Source organism: Panthera tigris, chromosome A1, assembly GCF_018350195.1.
Source record: "Panthera tigris isolate Pti1 chromosome A1, P.tigris_Pti1_mat1.1, whole genome shotgun sequence".
Classification (NCBI taxonomy): domain Eukaryota; kingdom Metazoa; phylum Chordata; class Mammalia; order Carnivora; family Felidae; genus Panthera; species Panthera tigris.
In genome coordinates, this window is record NC_056660.1 from 63,578,617 (window position 1) to 63,599,476 (window position 20,860).

The 20,860-nt window shown below is 36.8% G+C and overlaps 1 protein-coding gene across 1 annotated transcript in view; it reads left to right on the forward strand.

Annotated features, from left to right (window-relative positions):
• Window positions 1-20,860, forward strand: part of GPC5 (glypican 5) — a 1,419,588-nt gene that overhangs the window by 662,862 nt on the left and 735,866 nt on the right. The gene's annotated exons all lie outside the window — the stretch shown is intronic.

A 20,860-nucleotide genomic window follows, 5' to 3' on the forward strand; every position in this document is an offset into this window, starting at 1 on the left:
AGTATAAGGCAGTATTAAGAAAAAACATTTGTCTAAAGAAGTATGGAACAACCAAGAAAGCAATACAGGGCTTCCTTTTAAGAGGCCAATTAGTATAATATTTGTTTCACTCTTCTGATAAAAACTAAAGGTAATGTAAAAAACGGCTCTTCTCTCAAATGTTTAGTATTTGGCTCTGGAGTGATTGTTTATAATTATATCGGATCCCATGGAAAAGCCGGAACACGATGAGGTATTTGTGTTTGTTTGTTTTATTTTTGGCAACATAAATCATCAGTCTCCACCTTTTTCTCAAGTAGTCCTTGACCCAGAAAATGAGGAGGTGGAAATAATAATAAGATTTAGTTATTTCCTAATGTGAAAATGAATGACTGGAGGAAGTGGGGCGTCCCCCGTCTTGCTCCTTTCCCTGCTCTGACACATCGACAGATATACTGAGGAACTCTCCACATCAGGGCCTAATTTCCTGCTTCACCATGAGGTTCGCTAGGGCCAGGGCATCGGCCCTTTTGTAAGTGCGCATGCGTGTGAACACACGCAGGTGCACACGTGCGCTCACACAGAACCTGTAGATCTTCACTGGACATGCTCTTTCTTTTTCCAGCTTGGACTTCCGTGCGACTCTTATGCACAAAATCACTATTATGTACAAAAATATATGTTCTAGGGGCGCCTGGGTGGTTCAGTTGGTTAAGGGTCTGACTTTGGCTCAGGTCATGATCTCACAGTTTGTGAGTTCCAGCCCCATATCCGGCTCTGTGCTGACAGCTCGGAGCCTGGAGCGTGCTTCGAATTCTGTGTCTCATTCTCTCTCTGGCCCTCCCCCACTGTCTCTCTCTGTCTCTCAAAAATAGATAAATGTAAAAAGAAATTTTTTTAAATATATGTTCTAATGTTTACCTTATTATGTCTTAAATACTATATTTTCTTTCTATGTTAAGTAATGCATGTTTATGTATGTGTACATATAGATGTATTTGTAATCTTGTTAAAATTACATTTTAAATGACTTTACTAAACAAGAAAACATAGGAGAACATGGAGATTTGAAATTTATCTAGTTGACTTAGGCATCTTTTCCTTATGATATCCAGCTCTGGGTTTATGTTAACAATGCCTTTGCCTCATCCAAGATGATGTGAGTATCAACTTGTATTTTAATGCATTTTGATTGTATTTTTAACATTCAGCTTTTCAATTCATGTGGAAATTACTGTGGCAAGAGTTCCCCCATGGATCACTAATGATTATATAATATTCAAATTAAATGAACAGTTTCTATCCAGGTCTTATTCAACTTAGCATCTGGCACTCCTGAACACATCCTTCTTGTTCTCAAAGAATTCTCTTTTCTATTAATATTCAGAAAACTACTTTTTAAAGGTTATTTAATTTTGAGAGAGAGAGCGTGCAAGAAAAGGAGGGGCAGAGAGAGAGGGAGAGAAAATTCCAAGCAGGCTCCATGCTGTGAGCCCAGAGCCCAGTGTGGGGCTTGAACTCAGGAACCATGGGCTCATGATCCGAGCCAAAATCAAGAGTGAGACACTTAACTGACTGAGCCACCCAGGCCCCCCTGAAAAGATTATTTGTACTTAGATCTTCATCTATTCCTTTGACCATCACATCTTAATCCATTTTATATAGTATTGCATTCTTCACTCATTAATGTTACTTTCAATAATCTGGCTATCCCTTTTTGTTTTCTCGTGATTTGTCCTGAGTGACATTACCCATAACCGTAACTCTATCATGTCTAATAGGCTGATATTAGATATTTGTAAGATTGTTACAGTTTATGGTATCCATAACATTATTTGTTTCATGTCCTTTCTGTACTTACTAGAATTTTGGAGACTAAATTTAAAATATGAAAATAAAAATGAAAAGCCAGGGAGCTGGACTTTCTTCTCATCTTTATTACAAGTTTTACCAGGAGCCCGGGTCTCATTTATGTCACCATGGATTTATTTTACAAGTTTGGACTTGCAAAAATGTGCCAGAATTTGAATGCCTTACACATGTTTTGAAAAGCAACTATATTATATGCAATGCACTGACCTTTTAGTGTTCATTTTGATTGGTTAATGGTTATACCTTTATAGCTCAGTAAGATTGTAAACAAGGGAAAAAACCGGAATTGATAAAGGTCAGGGAAGTTTAGTGGCAAAATTTATGAAACCCTACACTTTTCCTATGAATAAAAATGATTAAAATTTATACATTTGCCTCCTAAACATATATTTAGAAATAGAGATTATATAAAATTAATTCAAAACAAACTACCAAATATTATTTTCTTAATTTTGTTTTAAATAAATCTTCTTTGTGTCTATCTTTGCAAGAAAGTTTCTCTTCCTTCACTGCACATCTTTCAAGTTCTTATTTTTAAAAATGAATGCATTGATTTTGCATATAGCTATGATAATAATACTAGAAAAGTTTAGGTTTTTCTTTTTTGTTAAACATTCTTTCTCTAGTTCCTAGAACACAGTGGCTTAATAAACACTATTTACTTATCAAAATTGAAATCTTAAAGTATAAGCAATATAAGTAAGCATCAAAAGGATGATAGAAACTACTCAATAAAATCTTAGCAATTCTTTATTTTTAAATTTTTTAATGTCTGTTTATTTTTGAGAGAGTGACAGAGCACGAGCAGGCAGAGAGAGAGGGAGATGCAGAATCTGAAGCAGGCTCCAAGCTGTCAGCACAGAGCCCAATACGGGGCCCAAACTCACAAACTGTGAGATCATTACCTGAGCCACAGTCGGACGCTCAACCGACTGGGCCACCCAGGCACCCCAAAATCTTAGCAATTCTTACAACGGTCTTCCAGAATTATCTGCCATTCCATCTTATTCCTCTTTGGTGTAGAATCATTTGTGAGCTCAACTAAGAAGAAGAGAAGAACTGAAAAAAGCTGGAAATCGTAACTGATGTAAGTAGTCAGGTCACACTGTGCAGGAGCATGCATTGCTAGAAAATGTTTAGAAAAAGTCTCTTTGCTTAAAATTGCATGAAGACAGAGAAAAAGACATTGCAAAAAGAAGAAAGAAAATGTAGTCAGGGGTATTGTTGCTGCGGAAGCCCAGGTGACAAGGAGGAGAAGAGATTAGTTGTAAAAAGCAATCAACACTCTTGAGAGTTGAGAATGGGGAATGTGGAAAATTGATCCGCTTTCCAGAATGGGTAAAAATAGTCACTGGCATGTCAATAACATATAGATTCTGACGAATCTGGCTTAGGCAAACACATAGAGGGTCTCTGCTGTGTGGGTGAATCATGCTGGAGTCTGGTGGTAAAGAAGAGAAACAACTGCTACATTTATATATAACTCTGGGGGTATGGAGCAGGATACAGAGCTGTAGAGACCATTATTTTAATTTAATTTAATCCTAGACTGTTACTCTAGAGTTTTATTTAAGTATATTTCTGAAGACAAATAATATACTAGTGGTAATTACCTGGATGGCGTCATAGGCAGTTTCTGATATAGCTCTCGATGATCCCACTTCCTCGTGTTCATGCCTTTGAGTGATCCCCTCTCCTTGAGTGCAGGCTGGACCTAATGTCTTGTTTATGAAACACACAATGTAGCAAAAGTAAAGGGATGTTACTTCTGGGATTAGGTTACAAAACAGACGTGCATCTTGCTGGCCCTCTCCCCACCTTGCTGTTACCCTCTCCTGCTCTCTTGCTTTCTTGCTAAGATAAAGAGAGCTGCCATGTTGTAAGATGCTTTACAGGGAGGCCCATGTTGCGAGAAATCAAAGGAGTCCTCAGTCCAACAACTGTCAAGGAACTAAATCCTGCCAGCTATCGTGCTTGTGTGTTTGGAAATGAATCCTTCCCTGTCAGGCCTTGAGATGACTGCATTCAAGTGGCTGCCTTCACACACACACACACACACACACACACACACACACACTTCCCCTTTCCATTTCTATCGTCAGTACCCTTCTGGCTTAGATCTATAACTGACAATAAGGAAGAAGAATCTGTGATGGTGCCTGCATAGCTCTGAATTGATGATCTCCTCCCTTTATATTTCAGTGCAGTTTTGGAGGGATATGTCTTCTTTCCACCCAGCCCATAAGTAAAGTGTTCTAATCAGCTGGTCATTTTTCCCCCTAATACTCACATTGAATCAACTGCAAGGGAATAGCAATATTGTTTAAGAAAGTATTATGATCAAAGGAAGGGGAAATTGCATCTTCCAGGAAAGCCTGTGTGAAGAGCTAAAAAATGATATGACACTGAACACATGGAAGAGAGAGGGAACACTCAGGACATGAGAGCAGTTATCAAAAGGAAGCCAGTTTGTGCCAAAAATAAATAGCTCTTGTGCTGCCTCTGGCATATCTATCAAAAGATACTAATACTTAATTTTTAAATGAAAATATTACCTTTTATAGTATGAAATTGTTATGTGGAATAAATATATATGTATAAATGTATACATATCTAAGTATATATATGTATACATTTATTTCAATTATTTAAGGGCACTCACTGCTTTAGGGACATGGGGAAAATGCCAAGTAGAGACTGGTAAAGCACTGTATTGGATATTTAAAATTTGAATGTATAAATGTTTTATTGAACTTCATAAGATTTTCTGTATTGCCTAAAAGATTATAATGTGAATGAATTATATAATAAGAAGGTACTTTTGTAATTTTAAAGTAAGGAAAATACAAAGACCCCCCCGCCAAGAACTTATTATCTTGGCAAAATTCATCAGGCCAGAAAGTTATTTGGACTAATTTGAGGTTCAACAACATTTTCACTCTTTGATGGAACAAAACTGAATTTTGAGGTACTAAGGTTGTCATTTGCCCATGCCCTACCTGATGGATGCTTTACTACTGCAGGTGAAGGGCTGTTCCTCAGATCAACCTTCCTTTCTTCTAATATTTACCTTCTTTAAAAATTTACAGAATATTGACTCAGTTCTACCCTAGTCTTCCCTATTTTCTCTGGGTCTTTTGATAATAGATGCTGACATTTCGTCTGTCACTCATTCCAACATGTTCTCAGGGTTTATTTGTTTGTTATTTCTCCCTCCTTTAACTTGAGGCTTACAGACCAAAGTAAATTTCTTACTCAGCACCACAGAGGATGGTTCATGATAGTATTCCTGATAATTCCCCTAGTGGCATCTACATCATTACAGAGCTCTCTTCAGGGACACAAAGGGTTTATGTATAACATATTTGAATTACATTTGGCCAGCTGACTTAAAAACAAGATACACTGTCACATTCTAAACTACTTCCTCAGAACATGTTGGTTAAGGGGCACCTGGTGGCTTAGTCCATTGAGCATCCAACTCTTGATTTGGGCTCAGGTCATGATCCCAGTGTTATGGGATCAAGCCCCACCTCAGGTTCTGCACTGAGCCTGGAGCCTACTTGAGTTCTCTCTTTCCCTTTACCCCTCCCCTGCTCATTCTCTCTCTCTCTCAAAAAAAATTTTTTTTAATTTAAAAAATTAGAACATGCTGGTTTAAATCTTCTATCTCTCCATTGTTCTGGGTATATTTCTATGTACCTGTAGGTCAGCCCCTCAAGATGAAGCAGTAAGAATATCAATAAATATACCTGAATGGTCATCATAATAACAAGACATTTCTATTTTTACTTCTGTCAGAGAGTTCAGAGTCCCACTAGCAAGACCTCTTTCTAGAAAAGCCATCTTAAATCCTTTTTGGACAATTTCCAGATATATTTTTAATTTGAGAAGCAATTTGGGTGGTCCATTGATTCCTAAGATGAGCATGTAAAAAAGATAACATGAGTTGAAAGTCTATGTTTATTTTTGGAATATTCAGTTCTGCAAAAATTTCATGACATAAACTTTTATGAATTTTAAGACGCTTTCAGAAAAAAAATTAAAAGACTCTGTATTAACAAATAAAGTACTAAAAGTAAAGGGAATGCAAGTTTGGTATATAGGTCAGACTTGGCCAAAGAATTGTTGCAACAATTAGAATGTAGATAAATTATATAATTAAAATTTTAAGGACAACTGGGACAACCAAAAGAACTAAAGAACTAAAATTTATAGACTGGAGAGTCCTGCCAACATGGACTATTTGTCAATGTTTATTTCTCTGGGAGCTTTTTCTGACTGTGGGTAGAGGCTGAGGAGTGGGCCTGGCCTGGATGAATCTTGGGGTAAAGTAGACAGTGGTACACAAGACTTCTTTTCTGGAGAGCTATCTGCTGAGTTCTTGGGTATATGTGAGGCTGAGGAACTATGCCAAGGGATTCTAGAAGGCGGAATGAAATCTTCCAGGATCTCACAGTGCTTGGGAGATAAAATCGTTGAAAGGGAGGGGTCTGCCATAAACATATGGACAACCCCCAGAACCTCACCCCAGACATTTCTCAGGTTTTGAGGTTGCAGTGGAGAAACAAAGCAAAGAGCTAATCTCGATATCCCTGAAAGCTGGTTGATGCTCATATGGTAATAAATTAAAATAAACAGAATGAAAAGGTGGACATTTTCACAAAGAACTTGAATCTATGTAAAAAATCAGGTAGGTATTTTAAAACTGAAAACCCACTAATTGAACTTAAATCACTGAATAGGTGTAAATCACAGTAAATACAATAAAACCCAAATAAGTGAACGTGAAGAGAGATGCAGATCCACAGAAACAATCTAAACTGAAGAACAGAAATTAGATAAAGCAGAACAAAGCATAAGAGGCCTGGGCCACCATCAAAATGTCTAATATACCTGCAACTGGAGACCAAGAAAGACACGTGAAAGGAAGTAGGAAAGACAAATATTTGAAGACCAATTGGTCAAGAATGTTGTACAACTGATAAAGGAAAAACGTCCATTCTTAAGAAACTCAACAAAACCTAAGCAACATAATACAAAGAAAACCATAACTAGGTAGATCTTAGTCAAACTGTTGAACCAAGACAAAATGAAAGTCTTAAAACCAAGTAAAAGAGCAAAACTAAGATTTTCAACAAAAACAAAAGACAGTAGAATGGCATCTTTCTGTAACATGCTAAGGGGAAAATTATGCCAATCCAGAATTCTATGACCAGTGAAAATATACATGCAAATGAGGCATAATAAAATCTATTTTGTCACATAAATGTTGAGTGAATGCTTACCTAGCAGACCTGAACTACAAGAAATACTTCAGTTCTTCAGGCTAAGGAAAAATAATTCCTAAAAGAAGCATGAAACTGCAGGAAGCAATGAAGTTCACTGAAAACAAATCTTAAAATATTGGCACAAGAAGAAAATTTGACAATCAGAATGAGCTCTGTATCAATTATAGAAACCATATCTATAATTAACACATTTTACACACACACACACACACACACACACATTCACACACACTCATACACACACACAGAAATTTCAAGCACAGACAGATTATCTGGTAAATTCTTCTAAAAATATAAGGAATGAATAGATTTAATCTTATACAAGCACTTTCAGGAAATACATACAAGAGAGAGAATTCTTCCTAATTTGCTGTGGGAAGCATATATTGACATTAAAATGTGACAAGGATATTAAAAGGAATTGGGGGTGGGATATTTACCATGAAATACACATGAGAAGGAGGGGTAAATATAAGAATTGGCCTCTGGAATTTATAATATATATTGAAATAAAATGTGATAATGAGAGTGGCTAAATAGTGTTTAACTTTTCTAAGGTTCTTATATTGTTGCCGAAGTGGGAATACTATTGAAAGTAGTATTGAATACTTATATTCAATAAGTATACTTATTGAAAGTAATAAGTCTAGAATAAATATTATACTATACATAAATATTACAATTATAATATCTAAGATATTCAAAAAGGTGTAACAAGAGGCTAACAAGCAATAAAAAATGATCCATCTACAAATGACAAGGAAAGACAAAAATAATAAAAATATTACATAAACATGAAAACAAATGTCATATCTAGAATTTATAAAGAACTCTTAGAAATCCATTAGAAAATGTAGATAACCTGTTTTTTCCTATGGGTAAATGACTTGAAAAGTCACTTTATATTAGAGGATGAAAAAAAAAATCAAAATCAGGGGCACCTGGGTGGTTCAGTCGGTTTGGCGTCCCACTTCGGCTCAGGTCATGATCTCACGGTTCTCAGGCCCCCCGTCAGGCTCTGGGATGACAGCTCAGAGCCTGGAACCTGCTTTGGATTCTGTGTCTCCCTCTTTCTCTGCCCCTCCCCTACTCATGTTCTCTCTCTCTCTCTCTCTCTCTCTTTTTCTTTCAAAAATAAATAAACATCAAAAAAATTTAAAGAAAAAATCAAAATCATATAAAAATAAATCATCTTTTTTAAGGTTTTATTTATATTTGAGAGATACAGTGGGAATGGGGGAGGGGCAGAGAGAGGGGGACAGAGGATCTGAAGCAGGCTCTGCGCTGCCCCTAGAGAGCCTGCTAGGGGCTTGAACTCACAGTTGGTGAGATCATGACCTGAGCTGAATGAAGTCAGACGCTCAACTAACTGAGCCACCCAGGTACCCCTAGAAATAAATCACTAAAACTATCACTACATGCCCACAAAACAACTAAAATTAAAACAGCCAATATTACCAAGTCTTGAAGAAACCATGGGATAACTGGAAGTGTCGTGTATTGTTGGTGGAAATTTAAACCTGAAGAACCATATTGGAAATCTATTCTGGCAATGTCTATTAAAGATAAATATTAATATACCCTTTGTCTCAGCAATTCCACTCCTGGATATACACTCAAGATCAATGAATGCTTAAGTCATTCAAAAAATATGCACAACAATCGTAGCCTCAAACTGAGAACAGATGAATAATCCAATGCTAAATAAGTTGCTGTCTATGCATAAAATAGAACGCCTATATTGCAATTGACAGGGTTCAGGAAAGGCAACGTCAAAATATGACATCATGACGAATTGAATATTTTGAGCTGAAGAAATTTGAGAAAGGGCAGGTGCAGGAAGGATTTCCCCACCTTCCCCTGAAGCAGGTTTTAAGACCCTAATATGAAAGGTGCTCTCACTATAAACAGGGTAGGGAGTATCCTTATCTCCGAAGACTAGGGACTCAGCTCAGGAGAATCTGAACAAGCTTTTCCCCCACTTAGCTCATAGCCTTTTTTGTCGTATCACATTTTCCCATGATTTTCTGCTCTTCATCAAACCTAGCGTAAGAATGCTCAGCTTTAACTGCTTCTTCCTAATGAAGGCTCCTGTGTCATATAAAATTCCTATTAAATAAATTTGTATGCTTTTCTCTTGTTAATCTGTCTTTTGTTGCAGAGATTGTAGTTGAGAACTTAAAAGGGTAGAAAGAAAATATACTTTTTCTCCCCTACACAATAATAATGAACAATTGATACATACAATAATATGATAAATGTTTAAAACATAATGTTGAATATAAACAGCCATATACAAGAGGATATATACTACATGATACTATATTTATTAAATTCATTAACAGGCAAATGAATCTATGTAAGTAGAGATCAGAATAGCAGTTATCTTCTGATTCTTGTTATAGACTGAGATGATAGATTTCTGGGATGCTTGTACTATATTCTAATTTGAGTTGTATTTTTGCATGTATACCTATGCAAAAACTCACTGAACTGTATATTTAAGATCTGTAGACTATATTAATAAATTATACATCAGTATTAAGAAGGAGGAAATAAAGCTAGTTTCACTACACAGATACCGACCTCCATGACCTCACAATTTCATATGTAGGTATACACCCAACATATATGACCGTTTTTTTTACACCGAAAGACATTTACAAGATTTTCACAGCAACAGTATTTTTACATCCAGACGCTCAAAATAGTACAATTGTCTACCAACACAATGGGAAATTAAAGTTATGGTTCATTGATACTATAGAATAAAATACAGTAATTAAAAAGAATGAATTTCTGCTACATTTGGAATGTCAGAGACATGCTTGCATTCCTATAAAGTTCCTCAGGAAAAATGAATCTGTGGTAGAAGTCAAAATTGTGTTATATTTGGGAGAAGAAAATGAGGCGTAAAAGAGGCTTCCGAAATGCTGGTAATGTTCTGTATCATGCTAATGGTGGTCACATGGCTGAGTTCATGTCGAATTCTTGAGGTTACACACTTATGACTTTTGCACTATTTAGTATGTATCTTTGTATTCAACCGTAAGGGTTATTGTAACGATAGACCACAAATAGTGGCTTAACACAGTGGATTTATTGCGTCACAGTTCTGGAGTCTGGAAGTTGGAAATCAAAGAGTCAGCAAGGGTGGATCCTTCTGAGGGCTGTGAATCTGCTCCATGCCTCTTTCCTAGCTTCTGCTGGTTTTCTGGCAGCATTTGGCCTCCTTGGCTTGTAGGTGTGTCGGCCAACCCTACACCGTCGCATACATTTTCCTGCTATCTCCTTGTATAGTGTTCACTCTGTTCATGTCTGGCCCTGTGTTCACATTTCCCCTTTTTATAAGGACAGTAATCATATTGCATTAGGGCCCACCCTAATGATCTCATTTTCACTTTATTACCTCTGTAAAAACCCTATTTTCAAAGAATGTCATGTTTGGGGTACCTGGGTGACTCAGCCGGTTGAGTGTCCGACTTCAGCTCAGGTCATGATCTCGTGGTCAGTGAGTTCGAGCCCTGCATAGGGCTCTGTCTGACAGCTCAGAGCCTGGAGCCTGCTTTGGATTCTGTGTCTTCCTCTCTCTCTGCCCCTCCCCCACTCATGCCGGCTCCCCCCCCAAAAGTAAATAAATAAACATTAAAAAATTTAAAAAAAAAGAAGGTCATGTTTGGAGGTCCTGGAGTTTGGGACTTCAAAATATATTTTTGCAGAAACATGATTCAGCCTATAAGAAACATATACTGTACATTTTAAAACTCCCAAAATTAGGGGTGCCTGGATGGCTCAGTTGGTTGAGCGTCTGACTTTGGCTCAGGTCATGATCTCACAGTTTGTTTGAGTTCGAGCCCTGTGTTGGGCTCTGTGCTGACAGCTCAGAGCCTGGAGCTTGCTTCAGATTCTGTGTCTGCCCCTCCTATGCTCATGCTCTCTCTCTCTCTCTCTCTCTCTCTCCTCTCAATAATAAATAAACGTTAAAAAAATTTAAAACAAAACTCCAAAAATTAAAGCTAACAGAAAAAGGAATAGAATTAAAATGTAGGTCAAGGAGGGCTGCAATAACCCTTGATGATAGAATACCTATTTCTTTTAAAAAAAAAAAAATTAAAGTTTTTATTTTGAGAGAGAAAGAGAGACAGCATGTGTCAGGGAGGGGCAGTGAGAGACAGAGAGAGAGAATCCCATGCAGACTCTGCACTGTCAGCACAGAGCCTGATGAGGGGCATGAGCCCAGGAAGCAGTGAGATCATGACCTGAGCCAAAACCAAGACCTGGATGCTTACCCGACGGAGCCATCCAAGCTCCCCTGGAATGCCAGTTTCTAAACCAAATGTTAGAATGGCTTGAAACATGTTAGAATTGAAAATTTTAGAGCCAGAAGGCACACTTGGGGACTTTCAACCTCCTCTTTTTCTTTTCAGCTAAAACATTTAGGCTCAGCAAAATTAGAGTTTGTTTAGGCACACGTTTAAATCATTAATGGAAGAATCTAGCCTAGAATCCCAAACACCCACCTACCCTTTCCCCAAGGCAACCACAGCCTCAAATTTTACTAATTTTTCTCAAATTATTTCTAGAATATTTACCAAGATCACAATTCCTTAATCCTGGCTTAGCATATCTTTGTCCATATTTTTTTGGTTTATGTAAAGAAAGCTAGATTAAGGGACTTTCACTGCAAAGGTGAAAATCAGAATGACATGTGTGAAGCTATAACTCTTGTTACCATCTGGCATACACAAGGGTGTCGTACTAAATGAGATCAGAACGAGCTCCTTGGAAGTAAACCTTTAATAGACTGGGGAACTTTAAGGGCATCTCTCCTAGAATGTTTTAATAGAGCATCTGAGGATGAGTTCCGCACAGCTGGCCAGTGAAGGCAATCTAGATTAGTTGCCAAAACTAGGTTTTAAATGAATTTGCAATCCGTCACAGTTCTTTCTAAAAGATAATAGAACTTTTGACGAATTAGCAAATAAAAATCTTTTCTAATCTGGAACCCTTACATCGACAATGTATCATGATTAAAGGTTTCCTTTCTCCCTCCCTCCTTTCCTTCCTTCCTTTTATTTTTTTCCCTTGTCTGTTTCTCATGACATCAGGCTTATACAGATCAATCATTCAAGGACAGTGATTCCAACATGTATCAGTTGGATGACATAAATCCTGTAGTCCTGTTAGAAATATATTAAGATAATAAAAAGAAATGGCAAGGGAAAATCTAAATAATGGAAATGCTAATTCCTGTATTCCATGTAAAAATTTCATGGTCTTTCTGTCAGTAGAGATAACTGAATTGCTAACATTGCCAATCCTTTTCTTTTTGACTGAGCCAAGATAAAGCAACATTTAGCAGATGAACTGAGCAAAGAAAACCACTCCCTTAGTAACACAAGCAAAATTAATTATTATACCATTAACTAGCAAATGCATGTAAAGTTAAAATTACCTTTCTGATATGGGTCCCGATTCACTTCTGTAGAGTGTGCTTAATGGAAACCTGATTCACTAGCTGATAATCAGTTATCTAGAATTCATCTTCAGTCAATCCATCCATGTTTTGGAATACTTTCACTTGTTTGCTCAGAGGGAGCAGATGTTCAGTTCTATCTTTGATTTTGGAAATTTGGTCGTTGTGCCTTATAGTGTCAGGAAGATGATACAAGATAATGAGGCAAATTGTTAGGCATGTTCTTAGCAGTAAATTACTAGTACCTTGAGTTGCTGTAGCATCCAAACCAGGGAGAGGCCGTTTCCTGAGGTAATCTGTGTTTTTAGGGCAAACATGCATGTTAGTCTGTATTACATGGTGGTTATTTAAGTATTCTCATGCATATGAAGACCTAGGAACAGAGATATAGGCTTTCAGCATGTTAAAAAATGACTCCTCGATGATAAACCACACCATGAATAATACAAATTCACGCTTCACCCAAGAAATGTAAAAGAATGAGATTATTTAATACCTGATTTTTCTGGTTTAGGATGTTCTTTAATTTTAATCATAGACTCACCTGGAACAGCTAGAAACCTGGATGGTGTCTATCCTATAATTGTGCGTGACAATATGCAATGTGATTTGTGTGTGTGTCTATGTAGATATACAATATCTAGTGTGCAATATGCAGTAATGATTTGGAAAATTAATAAACTACTTGGGAAGTAAGATAGCAGCATCAAGAAAACAATTCTCACCTTTTTGGGGGGTGGGGGGTGGGGCAATTATAAATGTCATGCCTCATGTCCTACGTAATGAAATGTCTGACTTCAAGAAATTTGCATTACACATCCACTTAGTCCATTGAACATCTTACATGTTTGCAATATAGATAGGCTCCATTCTCCTCCTCCCCTCATCTCCCATGCTCCTGCTTCAGGGTCCTTATACATTGCTTGTCACAAAGTGGCCTTGTTCCTTCCCTGTTGTAGCCGTTGATCTTCTATATCTGTCCAGCTAACTCAGCATGGATGTTTTGATTGAAGGCTCCAAAATTAACTCTGGGGTTGTCTTGTAAGAAATGTTGTGTGTGCATGTGTGTGTGAGTGTGTGTGTGTGTTGTTATTGTTGTTGTTGTTGTTGTTGTTTTCTTCTGTTTTTCTTTTTTAGCAATTCTTTCCGGGTCTTCAGAGTGTTTTCACACAGACGTTTCACAAAAGCCACTTGAGAATTGCTAACATTTGTCATGGGCACTTCCTCTTTTGAAAAAAAAGAAAAAGTCTCTCAATTTTTCTGAGTTCTTTTTGAGGCTGTGTTTGTATCCCTACTTCCATTTTATTTCTGCACTTACTCATTAGCTTTTAGTTTAAACTCTCCTGTGAGGTCAAACATAGGGGTTGGACTGGAACACACATTAATTATAGACGTATCTGGTCACTTTTGGCATGGCAGCTCAGAAGACAGAACCGGCCACATTCTGAGTTGAAGATAAGTTTTAGCACAGTGAAAGGAGACATACAGAATTTTCTTAAGGGGACTAGAAATAAATGATTTCTTGAAGCATTAGAGGCCAGATAGTGAATGTGGTAAGCCTTTTTTAAGTTCAGTATTCTATTTACAAAATCACAAGACTTTTATAAATTGCCAGACTGCCTTGCATAAACTAAATGCCAACAGAACAGTGACCTTTCAAATCACTGGGTAACAGAAGCCGAGATCAGAAAGCTCAAACTTAAAGCAAACACTGACAAGAAATCCTACAGAAATGACTTCTGTGTCTGGTCAACGTAACATAACATGACACACTGTAAAATGTGTTTGGCTTTTTAGGTAGAATGGTCTATTGTGGCTTAACTGCTTTTGAAAATATGAATTTGGAGATCTATGGTTAGGTTAGCTTAACATAAATTATTATTATTTTTTAATTTGAAAGAGAAAGAGTGGGAAAATTTGCTAGAAAAAGATCTGTAAAATATGATTGTAATTGTGTTCATAAGGGAGGTGAAAAAAGGATGGACCGGGTTGGGGTCTAGATGGGGTCAGAGTTAAAGGTTTGGGGGAAGGGAAGTTAAATTGCAAAAAAAGATGAGGGCATATTATATAAGAAGTTTTTTTTAAAGGTCTCATTTGAAATATGTAACGGAGATAACTTTAAAAATACATCACGAGGAATTTTGAATCAGAGTTCCAATTTTAAAATGTTATGAGCTTCCGTTGTTTTCCTATTTCCCATACATTTCTTTTTAAGTTTCACTTAAACTGTATGAAAGTGCAGATACCAAGTGCTTTATAACAAAATTAAATTCATATATATGTATATATTTGCGTGTATATATTCAAAGAGATTTTTTATTCTATACTTAAAATATATCTTTAGAGATGCCTTATAACTGATGAAGTGAAAGTATAATTTTTTTCTGTATCTTTAATTTTTTAGTTTGAAGTTTTTCTGTCAACATTTAATTTCAACAACATGTTCTCATCAATAGCATAAACTCAGAAAACAGGTTTTACCATGTCTGCACTTGAATAGATGAGTAGAGGCTCGTGTCTGATGACTAATATTTTCCAATTACATATGTACTTCTTGTATATCCATGTAAATGATTGTAAGGGGACGGAGGAGGAAATATTTTAGAGATGCATTACTATGTATAGGATTTTGAGGCATGTTCAATTGCTTTCACATTTGGAAATTTTGGATGAATATGTTTCTCTTTCACAGCAAACATGTTGTGTATGTGAGCCATCTCTAGCCAGATTTTATTGTAAGTGTTTGAAAGGATATTGCAACTATGGGATATTGCCAGACCGTTAGTAAAAAGCAAATTGAGTCTATTGAGAGATTAATTCACCAGCTGAAAGAAATACATTTGCCTTAGAGTCATCAGATATTCTACCCACCGAACTCATCCTCCAAGATAGCATAACTAATGAGTTTCCTAAACCAATTAAACATAAGCAGGAAGCATCAGTCATCAGAACTGACTATTTTCAGCTAATCAGCTGACTGCACAAACTGCATGGCATTGAGGAAAGGAGGAACACCCTAAAAGTTGTGGGTTTTTTCACTGTCCTCACTCTGCTTCTCAATTTTATGGATGCGGCGTCTTGCACAGGACACTGTAAATGAGTATGGTGCCTTCTACTACATAAAGTGCTTCCCCTTGCATTATTATTCAGTAGAATAAAATAAGTTTTAATGGGCTTAAGTGAGTTGGTTAGAGGCACACAATTAATGTATGTCTGGGACTCAAAATCATGCCCTTCCTCTGTTGTAGTTGTTCTATAAATATGTATGTATTGATTGACTTTCTACCTTTCATGACTTGGGAATAGGTTCAAGTGTTCAAAATACTGCCATCTTTACAACTGGGCAGACTCAGATCAAGTCAAGGCAGGATGAGGATGATCATGGCATGGGTTCCCTTTTTGAAAGACAGAATCAGGGTAACCAGTATCAGTTCCTACCGGTTATAATGATAACTGTGATACAAATAACTAACCATTACTGAGCACTCACAATATGGTAGCACTTTGTATAATTAAACCAATTAATAGTCTCAAAGCCTTCCAAACAGATATTGTTCTCTTAATTTACAGATGCAGAGGATGTAGGCCCAGAGAGTAATGTTAAAATTTTAAGGCTTTACATTTTGAAAAATTCTAATATGTTCTATATTTTATGAGTATATGGAACAGTTATCCATGTATGTGGTAAAAAGAAGTGATGTTTGATACAGTATGTGGCATGAGTATATCTACTGTAATATGACTGATTTTCATATGTCATTTATAAAAATTAGCTTCTTTATCATTCTACAGGGTCATTTTATTTGTATATATTGCTTTTTTTAAGTGTATTTATTTCTTTTGAGAGAGAGAGAGCTGAACAGGGGAGAGGCAGAGAGAGAGAGAGAGAGAAGGAGAGAGAGAGAATCCTAAGCAGGCTCCATGCTGTTTGCATAGAGCCCAATGAGGGGCTCAGTCTCATGAACGGTGAGATCATGACCTGAGCTGAAATCAAGAGTCAGATGCTTAACCAACTGAGTCACCCAGGTGCCCCTGTGTATGTTGCTTTAAATGTGCACATGTGGAACTTGTTTCGTTTTACCTAAAGACATGGGGCAAAAGCTTGTCTTTGATGGAAGCTGTGTATATTTCTCCAAAATGACTTAAGAATAGTAAGTGAAATAACACTTGCCCATGAAGGTGGAGCCAACAGAAAGATGGCGGAGTGATCTGCATGCTGCTCCCAGGCTTTGGAGGAGGAGAGGACGGTAAAGAGCTGATGTCCTGTGAAAGAACAAGAGGCTATTTCATCACCTGGTGACCCAATCATAAAGCTAAAGTTCCCTTCCTACTGTAGAAAAAAATGAATATTTTATATAAATAAGTTTTTGACCCTATCTAGATTCCTGTTCCTAGGTATTCATTTAAAAAGGTAATTTGAATACCCCTTTTCTCTTGAGTTAATAGGGTAGCAAACACAAATATTTTGGGGAAGTATTTCTTGGTATAATCCTTCAGTGTTAAATTTTTATTTCCACAATATTTTAGATGCTTCCTGGAGCACAGGAATGAGATGAACTTCTTACTAAGATCAAAAAGAAAAATAATGTGACAAGATGACAAAGCTAAATCATCAGTCTGCTTCCCCCACCCCACCCCCGATTTTCACATCATTTCTTTTATTTTGATTGTAGCTTGTTGCATATTCATGTAGACCAATTTGAAAGAAGGAATATAGGGGCACCAGGGTGGCTCAGTCGGTTGGGTGTCCGACTTTGGCTCAGGTCATGATCTCACAGTTTGTGGGTTCGAGCCCTGCATCAGGCTCTACGCTGACAGCTTAGAGCCTGGAGCCTGCTTTGGATTCTGTGTCTCCCTCTCTCTCTGTCCACCCTCCATTCACACTCTGCCTCTCTATCAAAAGTAAATAAACATTAAAAACTTTTTTGAAATAAGGAATATAGGGCCACCTGAGTGGCTCAGTTAGTTAAGTGTCTGACTCTCAGTTTTTGCTCAAGTCATGATCTCATGGTTTCATGAGTTTGAGCCCAGCGTCGGGCTCTGCACTGATGGTGTGGAGCCTGCTTGGGATTCTCTCTCTCTCCCTCTGTCTCTTCCCCTCCCCGACTCATGCTTTCTCTCTTTCTCAAAATAAATAAACTTTAAAAATTTTAAAAAGGAATATATACTGAGTACTTTTTAAGAACTAAGACTATGTCTTCTCCTTTGATGTGAATTATATTCTTCAACATATGTATGAGTTGCATAATATATACTCAATATCATTGAATAAATAAGTGAATTCATCTACCAGTCAATAAGCATGAATTCAAAAGCTGTTCTAGAATATCATGGCCTCTGAAGATTTGAGTAAAAGTGAAAGCACTTTCCTAAATTAGATGTAAAGGGCGTGGAAGACAGGGTAAATTTAATAAATTATTTTCAAATTGCAAATGAATTAAAACTTATTTATTCAGCATCTATAATGTGGAAATATCCCTCTGGTAATGATTGGGAGCATAAAAATGAGAATATCATGGTCTCATCTTTGAGAAACTTACCATTATTCAGAAAGACACGGCATATGCTCAAGAAAGTTAATTAAGTGCCTGTGAATGGTTCACATAGATTGAAAAGATCCAAGAAATATGTATGGAGTGGGAAAAGAGGTATTTGAGGTTGCACTTGAGATTTAGGATATGATGAATTGTGAAAGAAGAAAGGGGGTATTCTATTCTATGTGGAGGAAAACCAAGAGTTGGAAGTGAGAAAAATATGAAACAAGCACAAACAAAATTATAGACATACAAATTCACACAGTTTCAGTGTGACAAACTGATTGCTCTGAGGCAGAATTTGGGTGCTGGGGGATTGTGCTTAGATATAAGTAACAAAAACAAAGTTTTTAACTGTATTTGAACGGTATTTTGTAGGCCCCATTTCCAAATGTATGTCAGTGGGTGTTGAGAGAGGGGAAGGGGTAATTTGCTTATGTAAATTTGGAAAATGGGAAGTGAGTCTCATCTGTTAAACAAGATTGGCTTACTGTGAGGTTTCTCATGAGCCTTTAGTTCATGGGTATCAAGAAGGGGCCATCATAAGAATTTCACAACCATTTTGCCACAGGATCTCTTTCTGTGATTTGTCTATCTCTAGTGATATTTCTCCTCTAGACACATGTTGGGAACTAGCAGTTTTTGACAGTTAAGGGTCACAAAGAGCAGTAAGGCAGAGAGAAATGACATGGTGAAAGTACTGATTTGGGGAAAATAATTTGGTGGTAGTAGATGGAGAGACTGATGTCCCCTGCAATCAGGGGTTGGGAAGAGAAGTTGTAATGATACATGAATAGTGGAGATGGAAGTTTTATTTTAAGATACAAAGCAGTAGAGTACATTTTTATATCCAATCACTGCTTAGAGATGAAGTATTGTAGCAAGAGCTGCAGATAAGGACTTGTGTGTAATTTGTATACAGGTGAGAGCACAATCTGTCGGGATGGATTCCCAGAAAGAGACTACAAAGGAAGAACAGAGATTTCTGCTATTAACTGAAACATTTATCTTTATTTTCCTGGAAGTTTGAGGAGAGAAACGATCAAACTAAGAAGAAATTGGAATAGTTTAATCCAAAAGATGTGGGGTTTGAATAAGGATCTTACTGTGAAAGCTTGTTTTTGTTGATTAGAAATGTATAGGGAATTTTGGCAAGATAAATTTTATCATAGTTGTGAGAACGAAAATGAACATTTGTGGATGTGTGATGATTGAGAAGGAAGAAAATGAACATAGTAAGATGAAACTTTCATGCAGAGGACGCAGAGATATTGACCCCATCAGAGGGAGATAGGATTATTGGGAACCTGGAAGTGTGGGTCAGATAGAATTGTGGATATTTTTTGATGAGTTTGTCTTAGGAAGCAGTGATTATGTCTCATATTCAGGGACTTGGAAACAGTGAGACGGATTGTGAAGAGGATGAGAAACTGAAACGTGGAGAAAAAGTAAGATATGATGGCTTGTTTCCCGGGGTATGATCTTCTCAGTAAGGGAATGTCTTATGGAATATTAACCTCTTGTTTGGAGGAATATGCAAGAGAATCAGGGGAGACATCTTTTTGAATTTAACACCTATTAACACATTTAGGAAATGCTAATAAATAGAAATTAATTCTGACCAGAATTTTTTAATTATTTACCGTTTCGTTCTTGTTAGGGAAAAATTAATTTTAAAGAATTGCAATATTTCACAATTTGTGACCTCATTTTATTTTTAATTTTGAAAGCTTATAAAAAAGTCCAGCTTCTTTGATGTAAGTGTTCCTTAAATGCTAAACATATTCATCTTAGTTGTACTGCGGATATTTTACCCTTTGTTTTCCAATATGAAATATTGTCGTTGGGCTGCATGTTTAATTATTGTCTGCTAGTCGATACTATTATCTAGAAAATCTCCTAGAAGTAACAACCCTGATACTTTCATGAAGCACCCTAAAAATTTAAATGCCATTAAGTGTTCAGCAGTGGTACATTTTGTTCATAATATAGCAGTACCCTCTTGTGCTCATGCTTGGTCATATGTTCTATACTGCCTTACAGGGGTGTGTGCCACATACTCAATCATTTCTCTCATCTTAGCTTTAAGTGAAATATTCTATTATTCATGATATCATCTTCTTGAAAAGGAGTTCAGGCATTACCAATATTATTCAAAAATATTACCAGCACTACCATGCTGTAGGGGGAAATGACTATTCCATCCATTTTGCTCGTATTAGTAAATAAAATACTTGAGAACCAAGAACCAAGAAGTTGGTTAAATTTCCTAAGTAATTTGTAGAAATGGAAGTGGGATCTAAGTCTTTTGTTCCCAGGTTCAGTTCTGTGCCATATGCATTGGACTATGCATCTGATCCAAGAAAGTTTAAAGCTATATACACATATATGTGCAAAATTCGACATTCTTTTAACGGAATCTTTTCTTGAAGAATATTACTCTATGTTTTGAGAAATTTTGGATTTTTGGCTTACAGCACAGCACAGTAGTATCAACCAATATACTGCAAAGGGAGTTGTGTCGTCCTGGAGTTTGATTGATGGAGTTTGATTGACCAAGCTTAAACATGTTAATTCAGAGACAAAAGATTCTCCAGCCAAACTATCCATGAGCAAGAAAGCCTGGTTTATTGGCTTTCCAAAGCCTCAAGCAAAGCTTGATTATTGAGCCGATATGCAGATTGTAGATCTTTGTAGCTGTAACAACT